The 20051-nt window shown below is 41.5% G+C and overlaps 1 long non-coding RNA gene across 1 annotated transcript in view; it reads right to left on the bottom strand.

Moving 5' to 3' along the window:
- Positions 1–20051, bottom strand: part of LOC144782634 (uncharacterized) — a 155896-nt gene that overhangs the window by 97244 nt on the left and 38601 nt on the right. The window contains exon 3 of the long non-coding RNA XR_013601183.1: positions 8123–8251. This is a non-coding gene — a long non-coding RNA (uncharacterized LOC144782634). The remainder of the gene's footprint in view (positions 1–8122; positions 8252–20051) is intronic.

The following is a 20051-nucleotide window of genomic DNA, read 5'->3' as shown; positions in this document are numbered from 1 at the left end:
CCACAGAGGTGTGGCCAGGGAAATGAGTATCTCCTCCTCAGTGGTCACTTCAGAATAGTTCTAGGGGCAGTTTACTCCCTACTGTGATTGGAGCGTGGCTAATTGGGTGAATAAAGAAGTGACCTGTGCAGGTGTCATCTGACATCTGCCTGTGACAGGGAAGGCCCCTTTGGAGATAATTAAGTTTCTGTTCACTGCCAGAGTAACGGAAACACCTCCCTACACACAAGCCTTTGTCTTCTGTTCTGGGAGCAGTTTTAAAACCTCATCCAGGGTAAAGTACTCAAAGGGCTGCAGCTGGAGGCTAATGAAATTAAGTTTGCAAATGTTTAGGAAGGAAACATTTAACTTTCTATGTACTCTTTCCTTAACAAATCCAACATTAAATTGGATTTTTAATAATTATTACAAAGAGTCCTTGAAATATGTTTCTTAGCATGAAAATTCATTATTACATTAATATTATATTCCAGTGTTTTCCTATGGAACTGTCAGTCATGCTAAAGTGAAACTAGATTTTGGGGCCTAGTCATTGCAAGGACATGTGTATCATTATCTTTCAACGGGTCATACTTTTAAATACCTTACACCCTGCCTTCTGGGCAGTATAGCCTACTTAGGGGTGGCTTAATAATATTTAAAAGGCAGGCTAGACCTGTCAAAAGGGTTTCCCTTGAGAAGGGGAATTGCAGTATAAAAGCTGCTTTAGTCCAGATACTTGGATAGACCATGATTGCAGTCAACTAACAGCATTTAACTTACAGACCCTGGGTATATTTTGCACCATATACTAGGGAATAATAGGTCATTTAAATATGTCATTAAGGGGTATACCAATTGCATCACGTTGAAAGGAGGAGCACAAGCACTTTTCCACTGGTTAGCATGGGTAAAGTGCACTGAGGTCTACAGCCAGCAAAAACAGTCAACGCAATAATCTTAGGGGCACCCCATGTAAAGGATGGTCATTTCCAACAAGAGTCAATAATCGTAATCTAACATCAAGACATCCTTCGTTTTAAGCACTAACCTCAGCAGTAGCATTTCAAGATTGCACAGTAACAAATATAAAATAAAACAAATGATGCCTGCCCGCCCTTCTCATTCCAGCCAAACTTTGCTGACACTTCACATCAAAGATGAACTCTGGACCATGCTCCTCAAAATACAGCTTGTCTGCAGGTAGCCAGGTACCTGCTTAAGAAAGAAATTCCTCCCTGCTACACTCAAGCAGCCCCCTGCCCCTTTTCCCTCTTTCCAGCTACTTCACCCTCTGTGCTCTAGAATTGTTTTCCCTCCCTTCTCTGACTCCTCTGTAAGCTTTGTCCATTGTTTATTGCAAATCAAAACCCTGTGCAGAAATATATGAATGGATTCGTCCGCCTACATATTATGCCAGATCACAGCTGTTTCCATGGATTAAAGTGATGAATTATTGCTCTAAGCATGTTTCTCTGATTTAATACACACTTAGGGCCTCATTAGGATGGCGGTGAATCCGCATCCTCCGGGCCCGCGGAAGCCACCGCCGGCCCGGAGAATGCGGATTCACCGCCGCGGCCACATCAAACACCCACCGCCAGTTCAGGATGGCGGTGGGAATGTGGTGGGACCAGCGGCGGACGGCAGGTCCGTCCGCTGCTGATCCGCGGGTTTTGCCGGGCTATTTGGTGGCGGTGTCTGCAAGACACCGTCAGCCAAATTAGGAAGCATGAGTAAACATGCTTTTCCACGGTGGTTTTTCCGCCGTGGAAAAGCATGTGGACCTTTGCTTCTGGGGGGTCCTTGCGGGCCCCCAGGGTAAAGAGGGGGTGGGGGTGCACATGGGGGGTACCTATGGTACCCCCCTTCATTTTCATGCCCAAAGCGGCAGGCACCGCACGGTGCCTGCCGCTTTGTGCATGTAAATGTGAAACATGCTTTTTTAACCTTGCGGCGGGTGCTGCTTCAAGCAGCACCCGCCACAAGGTTAAAGATCCAGGATGTGACCGCCAGGGTGGCGGTCACATCCTAATTTGCATGGAGGGACCGCCGCTGCCCATGCGGACGGTCCCTCCTCCTCGGGGGTGGCGGACGGACGCTGGTCCGTCCGCCATCCTAATGAGGCCATAGTGTTAGTGGTAGAAAATACCAACTCTCATCTTGGCATAGGTTCAGAATTGATAGACAGAAAATACTTCAGGCACTGAGCTAGATTATAGCATTATGTTTAGCCTTAGCAAACATGTAAATTATTTGTCTGGTCACGGAGTATTGAGAATGTTTTGCTGGCTTTCAGACCAAGCTAGGTTGGGTAAATGGATATTTCTTGCTGCAGCAGTGTGGTGGAACTTTGTGATCTGGGCTGCACTGGGACCCATGCATTTTGTGTGACCCGAGGTGCAGACATCTTTGGTCATTCCACAGCCAATTGTGTGTAAATGCATCCAAGGATCGAGAGAGATAGAGAAGTAGACAAATATGGCTTGCTTACCTTCGCTATATGGCTGGTGAACTATGTCTAAAGAATTAATTCAAGACAATTTACTAGTTTCAGTAATTCAGGCCATAATTTATTTTTTGGTGAAACTTAGGGCCTGATTACGCATTTAGCACAGAGGAGCCGGCACAATGCCACCTCCGCTGCGCCAAACCTATGCAAGACCACCCAAGGACCGCCGACTGTATTACAAGTTGGAAATGCACAACTCATAATACGGTCAGCGGCTCTTTGCTATTTCCATTGTGGTCCCTGGAAAACAGTCACCGCAATAGGAACCGCAAAAAAGTTCCAGTACGGGCCGGACGTGGACGACCATGCCGTGCTGGAACTTCGTGGGGTACAGGCCCCCCTGAATGTATCCTCATGGCGGGGGGTCATGGGGGCCCTGTTGGGCCCTCTTTGTTCCTGCACCACCAGCCTTTTCATGGCAGGGATCTGCCAGGAAAAGGCGCCGGTCCAGGAACTTGTAATATGCTGAGCGGGTCTGCGCCAGTTCCCGCTCAGTATATCGCATTGTAGTGCTCCTGCACCATGCCAGCGAATGGCTGTTCCCGGGCACAGCCGATGGTTCACTGCCACATCGACTTTATGAGTCTTAATGCGGTGGACAGTGGACTGCCACTGCTGCGCCACTGTGAGTCTGGCAGTCAGAAGAACGCCAGACTCATAATCAGGCCCTTAGCTCCTTTTATCTCAGTTCTGCTTGTTTTCTTAATGGAAGATTGTTTTTACAATTTACTGTAAATAGCCTTTCCTTTTACAGATCATAGGGTATAATTTCTTATATACAGACACAGAATCTCCTTTGCAATGCCTTGCAATTTCACTTGCTATTACTCAATCTGAGGGAAGCTTTGTCATTTATTTGTTCTTGCTCCTAGAGTCTGTTCTTCTTGGGTCTTCCATACCTGTGAGACTAGTCTCTACCTTAGACGTTCATTATGGAAATCTATGTTTAACTCCTGTAGTCTGGGACATTCCATAGTCTGCATCCTGCCTTGTTCTCCTGCTCCAGTCCATCCTTGGTTCCTGTTTGGAGTATAGTAAAATAGAAGGTAGAAGTAGACTTTCTTTACTAAAAGAAGATGTGATGGACTGCGTTGTCAAGAGGCCCAGTTCTTGATACATCAACCTTTCCTTGACAAGCTTCCCTGAGCCCCTACTGGCTCTCTGACTAGGCTTGATTTGATATATTATTCAGAACCAGTTCACAACATTATTTGGAATGCATCATACATTTATACAACTTTATACTGTTGTAAACATGTTTGGAGTTTAATACCAGCCTAAGAAGATGGTAGGAACTTGTTGTTCCTTTGTTGTGCCTTACTTTACCACCCCTGCAATTTCAATATGCAAATAAAGGCCTTTGTACTGTATTGCTCTGGCTTGGCATTAGTTTTATGATGAGTAATTACTGGGATATGCCATGAAGGCGTTCCAATCCTAACACTGATTGTAAGTCACATTAACCATCACAAAAATGTTGCGATCTAAAATATAATTGTCAAAATATTACCAACAAAAATATTGTTTTTTCATACTTACAATGAGAATAACAAAAATATTGAGTTTAACAATATTGACAGTAAAAAATATAGTAAACTCCAAAGTATCTACCGTAAAAGTAACTGCTACAAATATAAATTGTTTTTAAAATATAGCATTCAAATATACCAAAATATCCACTTTCAAAATGGTAGGGGCCCATTACAATGTCAGTGGGACCAACACCGTCTTGCCATTAGTATCGGTCCCACTGGCATCTCTCACCGCAGTCAAATCGCCGCATGAGGATGCGGTCGGTCAGACCCCATTGGCCCAGGGACCGACTGACATGGAGCATGTCGGGCAGTCGGTCCGATTGCATTCCCCACAATGGAGGTGGTGCCTTCTCAGGCACCACCATGGGGATTACGATCTACCTTTCCACCAACCATTTCACGTTGGTTCTTCTGATGTGAAAAGGCTGGCAGAAAGGCTTTTTAGGGGGCCCTAGCAGGTCCCCTGTCCCTTGTGGCCCTCTGCTATGGGTTTATGGGACACCTGTGGTGCCCCATAAACATCCCGACAATGTGTGGCATGCACCACATGGTGCCTGCCACAGGGTACATGGATTTTTAAAAACATGCCTCTATGCGTTGGGGCTTGTACTGTGGCCCTTTTCCAGGCCGCAGCACAAGTCTCATTACAAAGAGCCATGTTTCCGACCGCCTCTTTGTCAGTCAGATCCTAATTTGGCAGGCGGGACCACCGACTACCTGTCAGTCGGTCCCGTTCCTGCAACATTCGCGGTCGGACACTCGTCCGACCACCATCATAATCAGCCCCATAGTTTAAAAAAAATACAATTTTATTACATAATAGAATATTTAATGTATACGTTCTTTGTCCCACTGAAAAGAAAGTACCTGCCAGTGTAAATAAAAAGTGACAAATGTGTTCTACATGTTAAATGATCACCTTACAGAAAACACATTGAATTAAAAAAAACATTTGAACTCAAATCTATTTAATGCTACAAGATATATTACATCTATTTCTTAAAGAGATACCTTTTAATGTCCTACATATTTGTTTTAAAAAAAATATATGATTCACAATAAATTAACATTTTCACTAATAATCCAAATATCACAAACCCAATCCCCCTCCCTCTGACTTGTTCGGATCACCGTGCTGTGAATTAGCAGATAACATTTTAGGAAGAGCCCCACCCGGTAGTCCATAAAAAAAGTCCTTAAGAAGAGCCTGGCATGAAATACAAGCCAGGGAACTTAATTCATCACTCATCACCTCGCTACCTGATTTAGCAGATAGGATAGCATTGAACAGATGGCGGAGGATTACTCCGAATGGGGGAGTATCGCCCTTGACAATACCGCCCCTGTAAAAAGCAGGGTCACTAACATCAAAAAGCCCTCCCAACCAAGTTTTGATGAGACACTCAGAGCCTCTAACCAGGGCTGTCAGGGTTAAGAGCGCTAATGACGCAAAGAATATGAGTTAATAGAATGAAAAAAATATAAACAATGTGTTGCAGAACATAAAAAGTTTGCTTTGGCTGCCAAATCTGTTTATTACTTAGATCAAATCAAACTTGCCAGCGACTCTAACAAAACCACCTTCCAAGCTATGAAAAACTACCCTTATCTACAGCTAGCAAATCAGAAGCTAATCGTCAAGATTTTAGCGACTCATTAGCTAGCTTCTTCCGGAATAAAGTAGCAGCCTTTTTTTAACAAATTCACCCCTAACAGTGCGTGTAGTTCTGATAATAAGCAGTCCCTAGAGGCGGTTGCCAGGAACATATGGGCCCATGCATCAAGCTGTTTTGCATTCGCAAACGGTGCGAATCGCAAAATTCGGCCGTTTGCGAATGCAAAAACCTTTTTTGGGATGCATCATTTTTTTTTCCATTTTTCGCAATTTAAGAAATCGCAATTTTTTGCGATTTCTCAAATTGCGATAGCATTTATGAAATCGCAAATTTTGCGATTTCTTAAATGCTATGCATGATTTTTTATTTGCGAATTCGCAATTTGGAAGGGGAAAATTACCATGAAGTAAACCTTCATGGTAATTTGCGAAAAGTTTCAAAAATGCAAAAAAATGCATTTTGGAAACTTCTATTTTACACACACCTGCCCTTGGGACATGTGTGTGAGTAAAATGTACTTACATGACATTTCAGGAGTGCAGGGGGGGTCCTTTGGACCCCCCCCTGCACCCTTGAAATTGCATTCTCATTTTGCGATTCCTTAATTGCGAATTCGCAAAATGAGAATGCCTTCCCATTGATTCCTATGGGCCTCTAGGCCAATAGGAATCAATGTAATGCAATTCCTTAATTGCGATTCGCAATTAAGGAATCGCAAATAAAGAAAATTAAGGAATCGCAAAAACTTTTGCAATTTCTTGATGCATAGGATTTTGCAATTCCTAAATTACGATTCCTTAATTTTCGCAATTTAGGAATCGCAAATTCCAACAATGATTCATGTGGCCCCTAGGCTTTAGGCAAGTTTTAGGCCACCACAGTAAAACAACTTGTAAAGGCCAAAAATCAAAGCTGGCTTCCTTCAGGACCCTAGCCCTCCAAAAATATTGTACTAAGTATCAGAGGCAGAGGCATTACACCTAACAAACATTTACACTGCTATGATCGAGTGTGATGTCTTTCCTTCCAATTAGAGGTCAAGCTCAGTTCTCCCCTTGCTAGGAAAAAGGTAATCTAAACCAGATGGATCTGAATCACTACCGTCCGATCTCTTGGCTTCCCTACCCTGTGAAGCTATTAAAGAAGGTGATGAATGAGTAACTTGACTTCTTCATAGATACAAACCATCTCCTGGGTGACACCCAGTTTGGATCAAGACAAGGCCACAGCACAGAATCTTTGCTACATAGGAAATCAGGGCAACATTGGAGGGGGTCAGAAATGCTGCCCTTGTCCTGTTAGACCTGTCAGCTGCCTTCGATGTGGTCAATCATGTGTTGCTGGTTGACCGTTAGTGGATCCTTTGGATGGAGGTCTCAGCGCTCGCCCCTCTACAGTCATTTCCCTCTGATAGTCAACAAGAGGTGGATGTTGGAGAGTTTAAATCAAGACCCAACTCTATGCCTTATGGAGTTCTGCAGGGATCATCTCTGAGTATGCTGATGTTCAACATGTATGTAACTCCTTTCGCTACACTTATAACATCTTTCAGCCTATCATTAGCATCTTATGCTGATTACACTCAAATAGTAGTTTCACTCTCCAAAGATGATGTTAACTCCAACGACATATTCAGAAACTGCATGAGTGCAGTAAGCAAATGGATGGACTGCAATTGTCTGAAACTAAAGTCATGTAAGATGGAGGTTATTCTGTTTGGGAATTACTCGTCCTTCTGGTCCCTGGCATGGTGGCCATCTAATCTAGGATCACTCCCCACCTGGCTTCGAAGGTAAATACCCTCGGGGTAGACAAAGACCTGAAATATAAAGATCAAGTTAATAAGGTCACCTCAGCTTCCTTCCGCACTTTCAGAGTGATCAAACAAAATGGAGTAATTCATACAATTTGATCTCTTAAAAACAGTGGTCATCGCTCTTGTCTTTACTAAATTGAATTACTGTAACAGCCTTTATTTAGACCTTCCCACTAAAATAAACAGCAAACTCTCCAGAACCCTGCTGCGAGGTTCCTGCAGAAAATCCCAAAATTCAATTCAGGGAAAGCAGCCATCAGCAAACTACATGGCTCCCAGTTAGGCAACATATCCTGTTTAAAGCTCTCTCTAGAGCCTATAGGACACTTCATGGGCAGTGTCCTCCTTACTTTAAGAAAAATCTAAGGGGTGCACGCCTGGCAGGACTCAGTGCTCCAGTTCTAGTAAAGTACCTAATGGTGCTATCCTTCAAACGTGCATCCTGGAGTGTTAGAGTTTCTTCTGGTCCATGGCTTTACTCTGGAGCTGTCTTCCTTTTGAAATCAAAACAGCTGCCTCCCTTTCAGTCCTAAGAGATAATTTTAAATATGATATATACATTATACTAACAATAGCTAAAGCCAATAACACATAACAAATTAGATACAGGTATATTTTAGTACATTGATATTATTGACAAATGTAACAAAAACGATATACTGACCCTTGATATTTTGTTCCACAATATTTTGCCACTGATGATATGTTGACCATCAAACGATAATCTGGAGTCAATATTCAGATATCACGCCCTACAGCCACATCATAGGAGAAGCCCTTGACCTTGATTTTCCTAGAGATCATATATACAAATGAAAAACAATAGCTCCTTTGAGCCTAGAACAACAAGAAATCAACACTGATATTGTCCAGTAATCACTGAGAGTTCCAGGTCCCAGAAAAAATGCCTCACAACTATTGGTGAATTGTAAGATCTCATCAGGTTCTTCTGAAATCTACTAAATACTTGGTAGCCTATTCACAAAGGACGATTTACATGTGCAATTCTACAGCTGCTCCAATGTGTAAATCTACAAAATTTAGATGTGTAAAGTTACTAATACTTACTTTTCACACAAAGGTAAAAATCTCTGACACCATAATGGAGATCTTTCTATAGGAATTGATAGGGAACATTTTTAATTCATTATTCTTTAAAAAAATATTACAGATATTTACAATAAAAAATAAACGTAAAATAATTTTAAATATTTGTTATTAACATAGAACTAATAAAATGAAATGTTACTGCACAGTACTTCATTAAGATAAGGGCTTGATTTAGAACTCGGTAGTCAGGTTACGCGGTCACAATGGTGACAGCAAACCCATCCACCGAAATATAAATCCCATTATATCCTATAGGATTTACATTTCAACGGACCGGTTATCTGTCACCGTTAAGATGAAGTAACCCGTCTCCCAAAATCTAGATCAGGCCCTAAAAATCTAAATTAATTGCTTATGCATCCAGGATGTGGAAGACCGTATCCATCAGGGTTGCCCCAACGCAGCTCAAGTTTAGAAAAAGACTTACCTCTCTAAAGAACGGTATGGGCACGATTAAGAGTAGGTGTGGGAGCGGGACCGCCCTGCTGCCACCCAGCTACCATACCCCCAAACCTGTGTGCCCGCCAGATTACGACTTTAACAGTCACTTGCGGATGGTTCTTTGGTGGTCTCATGGTGGTGCCTATGTAATAGGCACTGCAATGGGAACGTCAAAGACAGTATCTGCATGGCATGGACTGGCGCAGTCCATGCTGTGCAGGTACTGGGGTGCATGCACACAGTGGGCACAACATGTGCCCCTCTACATGCACCCATGGCACTGAGGCACAAAGGGGCCTTGTAGGGCCCACTATGACTCCTCTCCACCATGATTTTCATGAAGTAGGAACCGCTATGAAAATCATGGCGAAGAGGAAACTCTTAATATGCTTGGCGGGACTGTGGCAGTCCCACCAAGCATATTGCAGCCTCAAGACCACCGCGCCACCTCCAGGAATCACTGATCCCTGGCAGTTTGCGCGGTGTAATGGCGCTCCGACTGCCCTAGTTGTAATAGGATGGTCGGACCTCAGGTGCAGGGTGGCTTGACCACCACCTCTGCGCCCCCAACTAGTCTTGCAGGCTGTATGTCACAATGCAGTAATATCCACAACCCAGCCTCTTCTCCTTTTACTAATTGACTTTGTGCTTGACTTTCATCTTGTACAGGGCTCCACTGCCTTTTGGCTAGCTTCACACTATAGAAATACCATATTTATACAATTCTACATAAATATATAATTAATACATAGCTATTTAATGTATAACTAATATTTCATAGATAATGTATAGAATAATTTAAAAACATTCCCACCAAGTTACATTTGTATATTATTTCATATGTATTACATTCAGTTAAAAATTATTGCGAGAAAATGCCTCTTTTTATTTGGTCACTCCCATTTTTGTGGACTAATGCTCCGAGATTTTGAAGTTTGCACACAGGAGTACTGCTGCCCAGTCCCTAGTGTATGTGATCTGAACAATAAAACATTGTCAAATTGGATAATCCCTAATTGCCATGGTTAACTCTCAAGTAAGGTCATAGTTTATGGTGTAGGAAAACACACAAATGGCGTAGAAAGTTAAATGTCACATATGGATTGCTGCCCATTTTGTGCCTTTCAATAGACGGACAAGGAAAACATGACTCCAGACCTACATCAGTAGCCTGACTTCTGCAACTGTTAAACCTGAAGGAAGACCTGTCAATATAAACATTTTGAAAGGAGGTAAACCCTAGTTTGAAACATTAAACATCACCCCAAAGTAGGAGAGGCCTGTGGGCAAGCTGGACAGGAGATTGTTGCAGGGGAGCTAGCATGATGACCTGCTCACAGACCCAGTTTAGAGTGGGTTGCCATGTTGTATTTTACCATGATTGCTGCACTGTGGGATAATGTTTAGTTAGGTAAATGGAGCATGCTTCAAAAGTGTGAAGGTTTGCCCTTGGAAAACCTTGGCCATTGGCCGGGAAGTGTTCAGGAGTCACACATACCAACTCGCTACTGAACTGAACAAAAGTACCATCTCATCCCCAGCTCCTCACTTTCTGGGTTCGTAGCAGCACAGGTGAGAACTAGACCTACTGTCTCTAATCTATATAGAGACCTGAAGGGCTGGACCTGCTCCCACTTGTACCAATGGCAATGAAAGCTGTGCTGCCTGGTGGATTTTGAATTAAATACATGCTTCGTGAGGTCCTCCAATTGTGTGCTCTCTTCATTTGGAATATTTTGCGGCCGGGCCAGGTCGCAGAGGAACCCCCCTGCGGATGAGCAGGTCGTGCGATGATACTTCATCAACGCTATACAGAGCAGCATGTGATCTTGTCAGGGTGAAAACAGTACGGCGGCATATTTGGGAAGATGAAGCAACCCAATGTGGTTTTAAAAATTTAATGAGGAGAACAAGCAGCGGCACCCTACTAAAGACTTACCTTGAACTACAGATACCAAGAGGCAATGCGCCGTGAAGGGGCGGGAATACCACGCCCTAATAAGCCATGCATACTGCTGCTCCCTGAATGCCAAACCCGTGATCAAGGGCATGCTCCAATTGTGTGGTCTCTTCATTCGGAATATATATATATATATATATATATATATATATATATATATATGCTCTTTTTTAATTGTTTTTATTTCAAATGTCAAATTGATTTGGATTGTGTGACCAGTGTTTAGGAAATGCGCACCATCATATTTTTTAATTCATATCGAGCAGTGTGGTACATCAATACATTATTGATATGAATGGTCATACATATACACTAAAGTAACTCACCACATTTTGTATATGTAAATAATAATTCATGTGCAAAATCTATATGTATGCTTTTCACTTGTCTACATAAAGTTCAGCAATACAAAGTTTTAAAAACGTACCTTGTACAGTAGTTGTAGTGTCTAATTATATACTTCTATGTTGGCTTCTGTTGGGAGCTGTGTACAGATCATTTGCTCCCTTTCGGTAGATTGTAAATTAATACCAAGTCCTTCTTCACCACATTGCTCAAATCGTTGTCTCACAACTTTTTCTTTCACACAGTGTTTTTTATCCTTCCATTTCTTGTCTGAATGATTAACTGTTCATGACTCAATGCCAAGGACATTCATTTTGTCAGTGATTGTAGCCTATATTGCATTTTAGTTACAGAGCTCAATCTTAAGGAATGTGTGCCAAAGAGAGCTACCTGGTACTTAACCACATAATGTTCCAAAATATCAATTTCAGTTGCACTGAAATTGTTCTTTTTCTATTGCATTGTTGAAGTAGCAAAGCTTTCTTCCCTGTCTACCCTATTATTCATGTGTGATTTCAATTGCAAAGTATCCCCCTTTACTTCACTTTAATACTGGATCAAAAATTAAAAGTGCCCAATGAAACAAAATTACAGTTCGAAACTTTTGTTGAATGAAAGAACTTGCTTGAAAGTTTAACACATCTCTGGGTTCATTCCAGTAAATTTTGTTTTACACAGTACGGCTGATGTGAAAAATGCCATAGGTGTGTTAGTCACAGCTGAACTTTAATTGTGGCATAGATTTGTTAATGAACATTATTAAGTACAAATATACAATATGTCCCTACTGAATAATTATTCTAATTCAGGAAACAGTGTATTAATATTTGTAAGTGATAAGTATGATATTTTTATGTATTGTTTTCAATTTTGAAGGTATAAGTAACACTTTGCCACTCAAGTTGTTATTTAACAATCATTGATGCATTGTGGGAGTAGTTGTCCGTTTTATGCACCTAAATAGAAAATGTGCATGTTTTAAGTAATACAATCACTAAAAATTATCTAAAATGTTTTGCATAACATTTTTTATGAGGAATGCACTTCAATGTGTAGATTGTAAGCCTTTCAAATAAATACGTTTAAAAAAATTATTTAAAAAGAATATATCAGATGGACAATTATCTTTGTCGAAAACATATGAAATATGTGTGTATTACACACTCATTCATGCATTATTCATTCACATAGTGAGCCAAAAAAGGCATTCTTTTAGGCACACTTCACAAAGTTTCTATTAGTGGTTTCCACTGAATACATAACTTGCACACATATGCATAAATTATGCAACAAAACATCATTTGTGTTTTTGGAACGGTAAAGCAGGACCTAAAATATCCTGATGTGTATAGAATGGTCATACCCAGAATTCATTTTTTTTCTGACAATGTAAATGAAAAGGAAATACATGTTTAAGAAACACCCACAAACTTCTACAGTTAATACAATTTACTAAAAGCCTTAACTTCATTTTAAAGTTGGAATATAAGTCCAGGGTTAAAGTATGCACAATGATGGAGTAAATGGGGTGGGACTTGTGTGAAGGAAATCAGTTCACTACAAATTACCAAAAGGTGTGTATGTCAAAATAAAGGAGTCCTGAAAATATATTACTATGATGGAAAAATATTCAGATTTTAATATTCAAATGTGTGAACAAAGGGGAATACAACTACTGGTGTTAATTACATAAAAGTGTAACCTTTGCCAATTCCTATACAATACAATTATGTAAATGTACACTTGTTCATAAGTTTCATGAGGATAAGATATAGGGCCTGATTACGGGCTTTGGCAGTGATGCGCCAGCTTTGTGGTGCATGCAAAGAGGAGGGCACATATTGTACCACCAAGAATGCATCCCCATGGCGTCAGTGGCATGGGGGCCTTCTAGGCCCCTATTTGTACCCCCACCACCAGCCTTTTCATGGCTGGCTCACAGCCATGAAAAGGCTGGCCAAGCGGTAACTCGTAATGTACATAGCGGACCACCCCAGTCCCACCTTGCATTATAAATATCCCTGTCTGCTGCACCACCCCCGGCAAGCGCCGGTTCCCTGGCACAGTAGTGGCAGTCTGAATATTAAGGGGTCCATTCCGATGTCGGGCGGATTGCCTCCGACATCGCAAGCCCAAATCCCCCCCCCGCCATATTAGGATGGCGGGGGGGACGGCGGCGGTGAAAAACACCGCCCGCCTGTTTCCCGCCCCGGTCGCCTTGCGGCCGGGGCGGAAAACGAGTAATATGGTGGCGCCATATTACTATGTGCATTTTTCAATGCCGCTACAGAAAGGAATGCGGTGTTCACTCTGGGGGCCCCCTATGGGCCCCCAGAGTGAAGGCCAAAGGGGAGTGGCACACGGGGGGTGCCTGTGGTACCCCCCCTGCATTTACATGATCGAAGCGGCAGGCACCGTGCGGTGCCTGCCGCTTCAATCATTTAAATGCTTGCATTTTTTTTAACATTGCGGCGGGCGGTGTAGTGAGCACCGCCCGCCACAATGTTAAATTGAGGAATGCGCCCGCCACTGTGGCGGGCGGTCCCGATAGCCGATAGGGTGGCAGGCGGGCTATGACCGTCCGCCATCCTAATAACCCCCTAAATCTTCAAAAACGAAGTCTGCTCTCAGTGAGTTAACTAATATTCTAAATTCTACTTTGAGTCTTAAGCATAAGAATTTCTTAATTTGCGTGTTTAGTAAATTGGCCCCCAAGAGTTTAATTTCATTATATTTTTTGTCTGTATTATTTTGTTTTAGAATAATAAAATAATTGTGTAATAATTACACATAATATTTCAATTCCAAATATATATATATGTAATCATTTATATATTTTTAAAGTCAAATTAACTTTATATATATTGAATGTATTCCTATGTGGTATTATTTTAAGTCACTGCCTCCATTACTTCCTATGGAATATGTGGTAATACCTGTGAGTGTCCATCGGGCTTGGCATACTCCAAGGCTGAGCTGGAGTAATCTGCTCCTGTTTTGTCGCCTTTAGGGTTGCAAAAACTTTAGAAGATTAGTTTGTAGCTAATAATGTGTTTAATATTTTGGGGTAGGTATTTAGAATCCAGTGTCCCTTCCAAACCCCTTTTTACTTTTCCCTAAAACCCTCCTGCTTTGTAGTAGATATTATTGTTTTTAGAACAACTCCTCCTGGTCTCTCCCGTGTTTACTACTAAAAAGCAGACTTCCATTTGTGGAGATCTCTTCATTGAAAAAGCAGAGGTAGGGATTTCCACTCATAGTTCTCCGAGTTGAAGTAAGTTGAAGAAAGTAGCATTACAACATGTGGTTTTGAATTGGCCCATTGTTCTTTATACTGCTGTGTATGTCTAGAGAATTCTCAGAGTACGTTATAATGGCATTAAAAAATCGTAATGTGTGGTTAGACACATAATGAACAGGTGGGTCTGCCTGGTGAAAATGCTGACAACCTGCTGGATGGTAAATCACGGCCACACAGGAACTTCAGGAAATGAAGAGTGAGTTAAAATGGGGTGAATGGTCTCAGTGCTTAATTTGTAAAAAACATGTGTAAGGGTCCTTGTTGGAGACCATTGCAGCTTCCACCACACATTGTCCCTGCCAGCGCTGAAAATGACAGTGGTGGCCCAACTACTAACTAACCAACACACTCCTAGAACTATGGCAGTTCAGACCTTTCCAGACCACAAAGCCATGAGAGTGGCTTTGGTGACATGAATTAGTAATTTCTAATGTTTATTGAATTAATAAATAACTGTTGTGTTATTTCTAAATTAGATAAACAGCACCACCATGTGGGGGGCAGTCATAGGTGTGGAGTTGACAATTAAGTGCCGGTGCTGAGCACCGGAATCCACCGGCTCAAATTAAGCACTAAATGGCCTGTTCTTGCATCTGCTCAGATATTTTGGTTGATGGTTCACTATTGGATGGAAAGTTTTCTATTGGGAGAAAAGTTTGTTTTTATATGCTCTTCCTAGGGGAAAAATATTCCTGTGGAATTTCCTTACCCATTGGCTTATTATAGGGATATCCTCCATACACCATCCACAAGTGGATTTGTAAAATTCTAGATTTATCCTGGGTAGGGTAGATCCTTCATTTGTGGCCATGGTAATACTAAATTGGAATCTGAAGGTCCATGAAAATCAATTCCCAAATGGTCTTGTCTGTCCCTCCATAAAACCAGGTGGAAGTTTAAATCAGTAGTGCTTTCCTGCTGGTGGGAGTCACTGGTCCCCACCAGACTTTTCATAATGATTGGTGGCTCCTATCCAGAGGAAACTATGCCTACCTTCAGACTCCGGCCACTGCCAGTTTACATAAAGAGGGCTCTGATGACTTGCCACTTAACAATAATAAGTGCTGCAGTCATTCAGTGCGGGGCACATTTCGTCTATTAATTTCTTTTAGCAATAGCAAGTTGTTAAATATTAAATAAAAGTTTTTGTGAGTGATTTAAAGTTTCTATTGTCTGTGAACTAAATCAAGACTTTAAACTTTAATAGGTTTGAGAAATTGCTGAACTTTGAAATCGGAATATGTCAACTTAATGTGAAATCAAAGGCTCATTTAACTTTCTGGAAAGAGCCCCCTTGATTTTTCAGGTGGAAATTATACGAGGAGAAATTGAATGACCTTTGTCTGTGTTGTCAGCTGCAATGTATTTCTAGATGAGAGTGTCTTTCAAAAATATGGCCTCAGTGGTATAAATAAATCAGAATGCGAAAACACACTGCAGTTGAAAATGTGTTTTGGAACTGGCGTTTCTTAAATGAGGCAGCAGTAAAGGTATTTTCTCACCTACTTTTATTGCACTGATATTTTCAAAATCTTTCATGCTGTCAGAAATATGGTAAATTAAAATATGCATGATAATAGATGAAATATGTATTAAATATACATCAAAGTAAAATAGACATTGCGACGTATGCACAATAGAAATAGGTCGCACATGAAAGGGTTGAACAATGATTTTATTTCAAAGTCCCTGGAAGCTGCAGAGAATTAAAAAAAAAAATACATCTGAATATAAATCAGGGAAGAATATATAACAGGTGATTATCTAACATCGCCGGGGGCCAGACATAATTGCAAAGAAGGAGCTTGACATTTTAGCCTTTTCTTCTGAACCAGCTTGATAAACTGCCCACCTCCGAAGGATAAAAGAAATCTGAAAGTCTGCCAGTAAGTACCTAGTTTGCTTTATTACAAGTTTCTCCTACCTGAAAGAACGAAGATGGGTCTTGCGGTAATCTCCTAAATCAATGGAAAAAACGGACTGAGCCACAGAAATTGGAGTCTAAAAGCCAGATGGAGCAAGCCAAATTGCGATCGCAAACACCAAAATTCTGTGAATTTCGGCGTTTGTGATCGCAATTTAGCTGTGTGCAATGTAGAAAGGCAAATACCTACTCGCAAAATGAGGGATCACTAAAATTGCGCTTCCTTATTTTGCGCAAGCATTTAGAGAATCGCAATTTGCGATTCCCTAAATGCTATGCTAGTAGGCATTGCAAATTGCGATATTGCCTTAAGGATTCGCAAATAACCTCCAACTTCAAGTTGGTGCTAATTTGCGATTTCTTTCAAATAACCACTTTTTTGCTTTTTAAAAGTGCCATGTGGCACACATTCATGCCTTTAGGGCATGTATGTACGCCAAACGTGCTCACATGCACATTTCAGGAGTGCAACAGGGTGTCCCTTTGGAACCCTTGCACCCTTGAAATTGTGCACGCAATTTGCGAGTACCTATTGGGTACTCGCAAATTGCGTGCGCATTTCCCATTCATTCCTATGGGCCTCAAGGCCCGTAGAATTGAATGGGAAGGTATTCCTTGATTGCGACTCGCAAATTGCAATTTGAAATTTGCAATTAAAGAATATTAAGGAATCGCAAAAAATATTGCGATTTCTACTTACATGGCATTTTTCGAGTCCTTAATTGCGATTCCCTAAAAATCGCTATTAAGGACTCGCTAAATTGCTTTTTCCTACATCTGGCCCTATGTTCCCAAGCAGATTTACAATACATTTATTTTTCCATTCGTGACCAGAATCCCCACAGTAACTGGCATATGAATATTATGAAAACAGTTTCTTCTAGCCCACCGCCCACCGTGATGCATGACGGCCGGAAGGGATTAATTTCTGGTAGGTCCAGGAATATTAAGTGATTTGCCGAGAATCACAGGATGTTGAGCCGGCATCTAGACTCGAACCTGGTTCCCCAGCTTCGAAGTCAGCAACTTAATTCTTGTCATTATTAGCATGTGAGACATGTACGATTCCCAGAGTGGTTTGGTCTCAATGCGGCATTTCATCACACCTACTGTAGTATTTTTGGGAAACAATTTTTTGGTCTGCAGGTTCTTCCACTAAATATATGTTTGGCTGTGGTGGCACTCCACTCTCCCTACGTAGCCCACTGTAGTAGATTTTTGGAAGGTGTGCTTTATAACAAAAGTCACAAGTTAGGCAAAGTTTCACAACTTTGGCCACCCAGAGCAAATAACTTCTTGTTCGTCATTTTCAATAGCAGCAATTTTAAATTTCGAGGTGCTTGTAGTAAGTGCACTTTCAGTCCTGCCATCCAAGATGTAAGAGCAGGTAGAATAAGAAAATGTCATTTTCCTTATATTCTAAAAAAGCAATATTTGACTAATACATGTGAACAAGGATAGACTTATACAACAGCACTTAAGAATGCATGGGAACATTCTTCAGGAACATTCTTCTTCACAAAATATAGGGTCTGATTTAGGGTTTGGTGGTATGTACTCTGTCCTCCATCATGCCCGCTACCCTGATGGACAGAGGACCACCATATTTAGAGATTACCATGACCCAGTGTGATCTATGTACCTTCAGAGGAACAATGTTACATCAAATAACTAATGACCCCGACACTCAGGGAGTTTACTTCTTTGGTCTGTCTCATTATTTTCATTTTTGTGTTTATGGCAGGCAGAAAAAAAGATCAGACTATCAGCCTCAGCTAAATAGTGTGGGTGGTGTAGGTACCCTTTTAAAAAAAAAAATCTTTTTTATGGAGAAACAAATCCACATTACACATCACTTTTCCACATGAGCAGGAGACCATCCATCTTTCCATTTCCGGAACTGTACAACAGAAAATCTGAGCATTGAAAAGGAACATCCACATTAAGGGGTTGCAGGAGTCTTGTCATCATTTAGGGGTAGTGGGGGAGTACAAATATCTTCCCTGTAGGAATTCCAGGGCTCCCAAACTTTGTTCCATTTCCCAGGGCACCCTCTGGCCACATATACTGATTTTTCCCGGAACATGCACCAATCAAAATCCGTCTGTCATTTCCCTAATGTTGGCGGTTGGTGGGCCCCCCAGAGTTGTGCCATGTTCCTTTTGACCACCATGAGTGCTAGAGTAACCCATAGTTTCTAGTGGGAGGCGAGGTCAGTTGGTTCTCAAACATTTAGGAGGCAAGCGTCTTGCCTCGGGCTGTAGGTCTACTGCGAGCACCTCCCGAAGTGTGGGGTACCCTTATTTTAACAGCCAGAACTCTGTCAGGCTGTCGGACTAAACTTTCCATTAACAGAGCTGAGAGGCCACCGCAGATGTAACACTGATGGTCCACATGGTCCACATGACTCTAAATAGGGCTGACATACCATGAGTGTGAAGGACAGGGTACTCCACCAAGTTTATTTTTATTCCATCAGAGATTTGTTTTATTTGTCAAGCTCAAATATCATCCAGTGCTGAATACAAATTCTTGATGACATAAATTATCAATTAAGTCCTTGTTATCAGTTATTTTGAAGGATTGAATAGTTATCTGCAAACATTTTAATATACTGAATAACAACAGCAGGAAAACAGATTTCTTGACTGAGGCCACAAATATTCTTTTCTCTCTCCTTACAAACATCTTGGCCATTAACCCCACAAGGGATTTTGCTAATAAATATTCTGTTCACATGAAAATCATATCAAATATCATCAAATGTAATTGAACCTGGAAGTTGCTGCCCCATATCCTCCATACCAGTGTGCCAAAACAATGCTGTTTTATTCAAAGATATGCAGAATTCCACCAAATTGGAAATCAAACAATGGAATTAGTAATTGAACCTAGCTTTACCGCTGCATCACTAGCCTTTCTATGAACAGTAAAGGCAAACAGAGCTAGATAAATAAGCAACTCTGTTTCAGTTACAAGGACCCTGCAATGAAGTGGCCTGGCCAGTGAGCAATGGATTTATTAATCTAGCATCTCCAGGGATAAGAAAAAGAAAGTAATTCTCATGAAAAGCCTATAGAATGAACATGAGCAAAATACTTATATTGGTTCATTTTTGGGTATTTCTATCCCATCTACTACTGAACAGGGCAAAAGGAAGTAGTGGGGGCTCCAGCAAGAGTTCTGTTTTTACACCTGGGCAAGAGCGACGAGGGCCAGCAATGATGAGTCTCAATAACGTTAGAGTTTCTACTTGGGACAAAAAAGGGAAGGAGAGGAGAGTTTTAGGCTTTTATGGACTCTCAGAAGGTTTCCTAAAATGTCTGAGATTGCAGGGAGAGAGGTCTAAAGGGAGGAGCCCCAAGTGTGGAGTAAGTGTTTCATTTCTTCTTGTTTCTAGTTGGATGAATGTAATAGTTGGCCCTCCAGGAATGGCTCGAGCCTGACTCGTGCCCACGGCACAGCACCGTCTACGCCCTCGGTGCAATGGGGCTGTAGAGCCAAAATCGAGC

Source organism: Lissotriton helveticus, chromosome 9 (assembly GCF_964261635.1).
Source record: "Lissotriton helveticus chromosome 9, aLisHel1.1, whole genome shotgun sequence".
NCBI classification, from domain to species: domain Eukaryota; kingdom Metazoa; phylum Chordata; class Amphibia; order Caudata; family Salamandridae; genus Lissotriton; species Lissotriton helveticus.
Note: the sequence above shows the minus strand (reverse complement) of the source record. Positions and strands in the feature narration are given on the sequence as shown.